This window comes from Varanus komodoensis, unplaced genomic scaffold (assembly GCF_004798865.1).
Source record: "Varanus komodoensis strain SLA01 unplaced genomic scaffold, ASM479886v1 scaffold4, whole genome shotgun sequence".
Lineage (NCBI taxonomy): Eukaryota > Metazoa > Chordata > Lepidosauria > Squamata > Varanidae > Varanus > Varanus komodoensis.
In genome coordinates this window covers 10,212,428-10,221,358 of record NW_025335941.1, presented here as the reverse complement: position 1 = coordinate 10,221,358, position 8,931 = coordinate 10,212,428, and positions in this window count along the sequence as shown.

Here is an 8,931-nt window from a genome sequence, read left to right as displayed (position 1 = left end):
TTCAGAAGAGCCATTGCCTCACCCGACTTTAAAGATGAGGGAGGGAGGGAGAGAAATTTAGATGTCATCTGCATATAGATAACACCTCAGCCCACATCTCCAGATAAGCTTCCCCAGCAATTTTATCTAGATGTTGAACAGCATGAAGGATAAAGCTGAGCCCTGTGGAACTCCCTCACAAAGCTGCCAAGGGATACAGCAATAATCCTCCAGTATGACCTTCTGGAATTGATTGTCCAAGCATGAGATGAACCACTGCAATGTAGTGCCTCCAACTTCCAACCCAGATGGTCAACCCTGAAGGATACTATGATCAATTGCACAGAAAGCCCCCGAGGTTCAGGAGAATCAACAGGGTTGCACTCCCCCATCCCTTCCCCAGCAAAGGTGGGGGCAACTAAGACCATTTCTGTTTCAAAACCAGGCCTTAAACCTGATTGAAATGGAATTAGATAGGCAGTTTCATTGAAGAACGCCTGAAGATTACCTGCAACCTCCCGCTCAAGCACCGTACCCAGGACAGAAATATTGGCTACTGGTCTATAGTTACTAAGAGCATCTGGTTCCAAGTTAGACCTGGAACCTGTGTTTGTGCATATGTGTAAGACAGATAGACTAACCACAGAGTAATTTCAGTTTGGCTTCTGACCTCATCAGTAGCTGTGGTACTCCAATAAATTTCATTACCATCTGTGGTACAAGGGTGTCAACATGGAGATTGTTGCAGGTAATCAGGATTAAGCTGTTGGTTTGAATAAAGATTACTGCCTGCATTAACATATCAGTATTAAAATATCAGGACCACACATTCCCCATCTGTATCCTATCGAATAATTTCAACAAATGTTAATTTTGTATTGATTTATTTCATGCCCACCCCAGTTGCGTGTATGAAGACATAAGGCTTGAGCATAAGGAGGTCACAAACATTTGACCAGGATGGCATAGCAAAAAGCCTCTGCTGCCCTTCTCCTTAGCAAAAATGGCATGAATAATGCCAGTGTCCAGTGAAAGATGCTGGAAGAGGAAGCCCTAGTCCCACTGCTGGGGGGCGGACGGGGGACTGTTCTAGGGCCAGCCGTACTCCTGCTCTCCAGGCATTTTGCAGACATGGGAAGTAAATGCTTGCAAACGGCTCAAGACTTTTGATCTGAATGCTGACAAACATTCAGCTCCTTGGGGCAAGCAGAAGGTCACACAGTCCTAGTGGAATGTACCCAGGGCCCCTGTAATTTATATGAGGCTGATTAGGTGGCTACTTGCAGCTTTAGAGCTTTGGTTAGCAACACACAAGGTCCTGCTGTCCCAGATTAATGCTGTAGGCTTGGGCTTTTCTGCTAAGATTTGTAGTTGTGACTACAAATCCTTCATTTAAAATTACAGCAAGCACATCTTGTGCCATTTAGCAAGTCCTCATTACAACTGGTCAGAAACAGTTTTGCAATTAAGGCAGGACTGAAGAACTAACGTTTCAGCATTGAACTTTTCTCTAGTTCTCGGTGCTAATACTGGGATCTGTGTGTGTATCTCACATTTTTAGAGATCAAGGGCGTTAATTCTGCCTAAATAGCAGACGGTATTTCCTTCAGGCTGTTCCGAGGAACTAATTACATAGGCTTTCAAACGAGGAAATATAAAACAGTCTGCAAATTATTGTAATGTTGATTTGTTGGCAGCCCCAAATGTAGCATATGGCTGTTCAGTATGGCACCACACTGAACAGGCTGAAAAGTGTAGCTCCTTGTGCAAGGCAATGTCATGAATGGCAGTCAGATGCTGCTTACAGAAATACATTTTGGGTACTTTCCTTGTTAGGCTGCCTAAGAACCAGGGTTCTTCATGAGGCTTCCCTAAAACCAAGGCTCACTGCGCTCCGGAAGTGAGCTCATCCATTGTTGTCAGATGTGCTGCCTATTCTTTTCCAGGGCCCAGTTTGGGGAAACCAGTTATTCAAGTTGGAAGCATGGCCCCAGTTGGCCAGAAGCTGAGGCTTTGACATTACTGTCCACACGCCCCAGAATAATTTTGCCTCTTAAAAATACCCCTGAAATGTATTTCACAAAATTATAAGGCTCTTTTAATCTTACAGATGCAAGTGGTGCATACACATTTTTAAAAGTGGATAGTTTACCTGAAGCAGAGCGAGGAAAGGGTAACTCACCATTCAAAGCAGAAGCAAGCACATTGCAGTGCAAATGCCCTAGTGGGAGACGTTCCCATTCAGAGTAGGGCTACACACACACGCACACACACACACAGTATAATGCCCTCCATGTGCCACTAGTTCCTTAAATCCTTTGATCACATCCAGGGAGCATTTCTGCATATACTAATCTGTAATTAAGTTACAGTGTAGGAAGGGTTTTAGTCCTTTCTCACACACTGGAACAAACTAGTTCAAAGATGTGCTGAGCAGAGAACCAGTGGTAGCCACTGGGGTTTAGCTCAGACTGGTCCTGTGACTCTCGACAGCAAGCGGAAATGTCCTTGCCCTCTCTACCCAGACAGCCTCTTCTCCCAGGCCATGAAGTGACTGCAGTCTTCTCCAGTTCTAAATGGAACGACTGAAGGAAGATGAACCACATCAGGTTTCAGGAGGGCACACTGGTTTGGGGGTACATGCTTAACAGCACTTGGGCATGCGAAACTGCGAGCTCCCGCAAAACCTAACGAAAAGTATACGGTAGGATCATTCTTGCATGCTCTCTCTCTACACACAACCACATACATATAAATCCAATTATGTAAGTTCTCCATGTGCCTGGGGTTGTATAGTCAGTCAACAACAGGTAAGCTCAACAGGTAGGGTGCTGGAGTTGCAGCACCTTAGATAGCTCCAGGAAGCTAACTTGCTCTAACAAGAGCTCAATGGAAGCCTTCATCTTGTTCAGGCCAGCCTACCCCTCCCAGAGTCCACCCCATTCCTGGAAATCAGAGAGACTTACCGTTCCCTCCACTGGGAATAAATTGATATATAGGGAATGACTGGATAATCCACACTCAAGGGTTGAACATGGGTTGAACGTGAGTTGTCATTGAACCATATGTTGCTGAATCATGGGTTATTGTGTTGTCTGAACTTAGCTGAGATGGTGAACATGTCAGTTCACAAACCAACAACAAACCATGAGTTTGCTTCATTGGTTTTAGTGTAGCTGGGTTCAAACAATATAATAATCCATGTTTCAACAACAAACCGTGGTTCAATGACAACCCACACTCAACCCATACTCAACCCTTGAGTGCAGGTTACCATGTTGTCTGAACCCAGTCAATGTCATACCATACCAAACATACCTACATCTCCAGTTTGACTCATGATCATATCAAAAATAATGTTTGAGACCTAAAACTATAAGGGAGAGTCATTTTTATCTGTTTCTTTATTTCATCAGCTTATAGTCCATATTTTGACTGGAATCCTCAAAATAGCTTTCATTATTTGTACAATATAGCAAAAACCTTGTGCACAAACTGAACAGTGCAACCAGCTCTCCTAAGGCTGGGGCCAACGCTGGATATTCTTTTCCACAGGGCAGTTGGTGTCATTTAGTCCAGGGGTGGGGAAGCACTCCCAGTGGAGCAGGTCTCAGAGCAAGAAAGAAGGCATGTGTGCAGATACATTCATTGGCAAGTAATATTGTGTTTTTAAGCCTTTTGCCTTCAAAGAAACAAATTGTTCTGGGGCAAAGGCAACAAGGGAACTCAGGGGGTTTTCTTGTTTTTGTTTAAGCTTTATGTATTTATACAGTGAAAGGAAAATGGGACCTGATTTCCCAACTAAGCCATCTGAAACTATCTGCTTCAGGGGGAGTTGTTTGCCCTTGCTCTGTACTCACTGAACCTGTGACTTAGACATGGTGGCTGGTGGGCAGAGCTCTAGGTCAACCAGCCATATAGCAAGATTGCATAACTCTTCTCCGAGACACTTCACTTCCAAGAAAGAGGAAACAATCCATGACTGACCCTCCCTCCCTGTGTGTGCAAAGGTGGCTGAGTGCATGGTGGCCAGCGAAGGGTCATCTGCTCTTGCTCTCCCCTCGACTCCTGTCCCCACTCCCAGTCCTTCCCTTCACAGTACAAGGGTTACTGTTGACTCCAAAGTGGGCTGTTTGCACAGCCAGTTGGCTGCACAAGCGCTGTGTTGCTTAAACAGCAAGGAGTGTACTGGGAGAAAGTGTAAAAGAAGAGTATGTCAACACGTTATTAAGCAAAGCAGTAATTCATCTGATAGCCACAACTGCCTGCATGCAGCTCATACTTTCTTATCAGCCTTGCATCTTTCTGCAAGGTGATGTTTGGCTCACAGCATATGAAGAACTGTGTGACCATGAAAGGGAGAAGTGCATGATACTGAAGGCAGCGCTGCTTCTTGCTGTCAGCTCCTACTGGCAGCTCCTACTGGCAGAGACGCCACAGAAAGGAAACGCCCATCTGGAAGCAAACGCTTCTGCTGCAAAATACTCTGAGCCTGGACTGGTGCAACTGGACAAACCAGCGCACAATCTGAATGGCGTCTTGAGGACACAATCACATGAATGCTAAGCAGGAGTGGAGAAATTCAAGGGAAATCCAGTCTGGCTCCCAGTGCTCAAAGAGGCTTTCATGCTAAGATAACAACATTGGCACAGTAATAACTAGGGATGAACAAAGCTGTTGGTTTCTCTCAGTTTCTCATTTTTCTCATCCTGAAACTCTTTTTTTTAGTTCACTAATTTTAAGATTGGTTTACTCTGAACTTTGGAAAAAAACTAATTTGCATAAAAATCCATTCCCCATTTATGTGCACTTCCAACACGGCATTTTTACATAATTTGCCTAATATGCACATTTTTTCAAGCAGCGTTCTCTTTTTCTTAATTGCAATTCTTAATTACATGCATTTTAATCGTAATATCTCTAAAATATACATTTTTTGTTTCCCTTGCCCCTAATATGCATATTCTGTATGCATTCTTTTTGATTGGAGAACTCCACTGCAAGGTTCAGAAAAGGGATTTCAAAGGACAAGTTTCAGTTTGCTTGTTGGTTCAAAAATGTGAGATGAGGTAAGTTCTCATTAAAATGCAAACTGAATGAATTCTTCCTCATTTCTAGTGGTAAAAATGTTTTTAGCATCTGTAACGAGTGATCCCATCTGTCCAGATCGGCTCACTAGCTCACTTCTCTCTTTTTGGCAGACCTGAAGCTTCTGATATAGGGCCTTAAGTGTGCCCCAGTGATGTTCTATTCCTACATCTTTGGCCCAGCTGTAAACCCATCAGCTCTCATATTGCCTTAGCATTGGCTGTATGCACCGCATTCCCTGTCTCAGTGCTGGCAGCTAGATCCCCTGCTACAGCAAGAGGGAGAAAGCTTGGCAAGAACCTGATGTTCCTGGTCAGGAGGGGATGAAAAGTCCATTAGATCCTGTGCAAAGGAGCCATTCCAGCCTTAATGCCTCTCCCTCCACACTTGCAGTATTAAGGCAGCGGGTGGTTTCTTGATTGTGCAGAAGCCTCAGAGGCTCCAACAGGCATTAGGATGTTTTCTGCCGGTGCACTTGCTCATGAGAGCTTAATAAAGTGCTAAGAGCCCAAAGAATGGCCCGTTATTTAAAAAAAAATTCTCAGTACCATCATTGTCCTCAGTCTTACATTTCACATCCAGTTTGCAGTCATACACATTTCATGCCAAGGCATACTTTTGTCTTATGCTTTTGGAAAGATGCATATGGGCACTGATTTATCCGTCTCCTGGGCCTTCTTAATGTACCCAATTACTTCATGAGAATCTAAAGCTGGCTGTGGCAAAGCAATCCTGGTCCTGAATAGTTTCCTCTCAGCTGTGCACATGACAAATCACAACCTGCCCATGGAACCCCATTCAGCAGTATTCCTCCTTGGAATAAGAAGGGGTTAACAAAATCCTGTTATAAAACAGGAAACATTAAATGTACATTTAAAGATGTATGACTCAGAAAAAGTAAAAAAAAAAGTGTTTCGGATTGGTTTGGACACATTTCTGTTTATATCTCTAAGCTTCCTTCAAATTAAAGTAACTGCTGTCCTCCTCCACAAAAATCTGCCTTTCCAGCTGATGATAAATGCTTCCATCACAAGTGAATTACAAGATCAAAAGATTAATGTCAGAAATAAGCACATCCTTTCCAAGCCCTACATATGATTTGAGTTTCTTTCCATTCCCATCCACCATTTGTTCACCCCTTACGGTATGTATTTCCATGGAAAAGAGTTCAGTGTTACACTTAATCCCTACTTTTATCCAACCCCAATATCTGATGGTTCAAATGTGCAAAAAATTAAAGATCTGAAAGATTTTTATTTGGCTCTTAGGTACTCTTCCCTGAATCAGACAAATGGAATCCTGTTGTAGAAATGGGTTTGCATGTACCAAAAGGACACACAGAATACATAGAAGTTCTACTACTTCTGGAGAGGAAGGACTGATATCACAGGCACGGTCCAATGTGTTCCAGTACTGCCCTACAGGCACCTATAGTTTGCAATTGGTTATAATGCTAGAGACAAGCATTTTCCAGGTGCTACCTAAAGTGCTAGAGAAGTCTACAAAGTGGTTTTCACCAGAAGCTAAAGCAAGATGGAAAACATGAATCCGTGCATGTCAGACAATGGTTGCTCTCCATTTCTCTGAACCAAGCATCCTTGATGCATCTGTCATACCATGCGGTGCTCTACAAAGCTATCAGGCTCAAAGACTTCTCAAACACTTTCTACCTAGCTTATAATTTAATTGCCGTACAAAAATAGGGGTGTCAATCTTCTGTGGAAATCAACCTTAAACTTTCTCCCACCTTGACTGATCTCCAGTTGAGATAGCTAAATTAAGTAAATAGATCCAAGCCATATTATAAATGACTAATGTTATCAAGCCTTGGATGATATCTGATTACCTAGTCTCTTTAATCATCTACTGCATGGTTTCTGGAAATCTAATAGACAGTCAATATTTACCTTTAAAAAAATCCATTACAAAATATGCTTCCAAAGTGTTGCATAAGAACACAGCTCATCCCTTGCAAAAATTTATATTCTTTGATATTACCCATATCATAAGGAGTATAGAAAGCATACAGTCTGGAGTATGCACTGGCTAAGGGCTCTTGTTTCTTTCTTGTCCTTGGGTTTTTTGATGGTGCTTGATTACTAGGAATGTTCCAAACTGCAGGTCCTGATCTCCTGCAGTGGACAGCCAGGTACATTGAACAGGCAGGTAGAGCTTTATTTGAACCAATAGGGTTCATCCCCAGCAACTCCCAACTCAACCCTCAAACATAAAATAACTATGAGTTACCCCAAAGTAAACATGAAAGGGACTGTGCTGCAGGCTTTCCGGCTATGGCACTTATCATAGAATGGCTTCCAGTAAAGCAGCATCAAAGCCATTTTGAGTGCCATATGCTATCTATGTTGGTGTCCATTGGACAGTTGTCTTGGAAAGTCTCCTAGCTGTGTTTCTCCAGTCCTGTCCTTGCCCCACCATCCCTTGACTCTCAGCTGAGGATGGCTCTCCTTAGCCCATCTATCTTTCCTACTGGCTCCCTGCCACTCTCTCAACCTCCCCATACCTTCTTTTTAAAGCTTTCCACCTGTCTTTCATCCCACCTTCCTTCCATGACAATCTCTCTGCTATTTATTTTTCCTTGCTGTCCTCTCTGCACTCTCATCCCGGAGCTTTGTATCATTCACTATCTCTGGAATGGACTCCTCCGCCTTATCCTCCTCTTATGTCTCTTCAGACATTAAAGCACTCCCTTGACAGTCTCTTCTTCGGCAATGTTTTTCCTAGCCCACCACACCTTCACTGGTGACCCTGCACCTGTATTGCCAGCTAACTCTCCTTTAACTCAGTTTTATTCTGAGGAAGGGCCAACAGCTAAATATAGCCTTTCCAAACCAAAGCCCTCTAGATGCATCCACTCTCATCTGAGCCAATACTCAGGTTAGCCTTTCCACAATCTCCCAAAGAAAGAGTGGAGAGAGCTCATCTGTGGCTGCCATTCAAAGCACCAAGTCTCATCCAACCCAATGAAATTTACTACTGAATAAACTGTCTCACATTCATACTGCTAGATCGTCAAAGAACATCCAGTGTTTTGTAGCATCTTTGGAAATTACTTTGCTGATTTATAAGCCATCAGTAATATTTGGATTTTATGGACAGAAAATTAACTGACACAAGATGCCAAAGAATACCTTGTTCTAGCAATGAGATCTAGTATTGGTTGAACTCACCTGAGATCAACTTCAATCTGGCCTCACTGTCCTGAGTTATTTGATGCCATTCAAATCATAGCTTATCTATTCCAATTCTTAAACAGAGACTCTGTCACTAATTGCTTCATCAGTTCCACTGTTAAATCCCACCTGATTTCATTTTCCTTTACCCGGCTTACTGGCAACACGGACCATTCAGAGAGGCTTTGATTCCTCTCTACCACCTTACAAGCTCAATAAAAGCAGTACAGTATGATCTCAGTTGGAGAAAAACTTCTAGTAAAAATAGTACTTCTTTTGTAAGGCAGGCAAGCTTTATAAACTGGAGAAATTAATATTCTAAGATAAATGAATCAAATTTTTGGCAATAACATGATTTAAAATGAGTTGTCAGTGTCTAAGTTCCTTAGTATTAACTCAAACAATACTTTGATAGTATGAATTAAAGTTAACTTTGTTTGCTTGGTAGTTGCAAAGTCGTGCCCGACCCATCCCAACCCCATGGACAACATTCCTCCAGGCCTTCCTGTCCTCCACCATCCCCCAGAGTCCACTCAAGCTCACACCAACTGCTTCAGTGACTCCATCTAGCCACCTCATCCTCTGCCGTCCCCTTCTTCTTTTGCCATCTATTGTTCCCAACATTAGGCTCTTCTCCAGGGAGTCCTTCCTTCTCATTAGGTGGCCAAAGTAT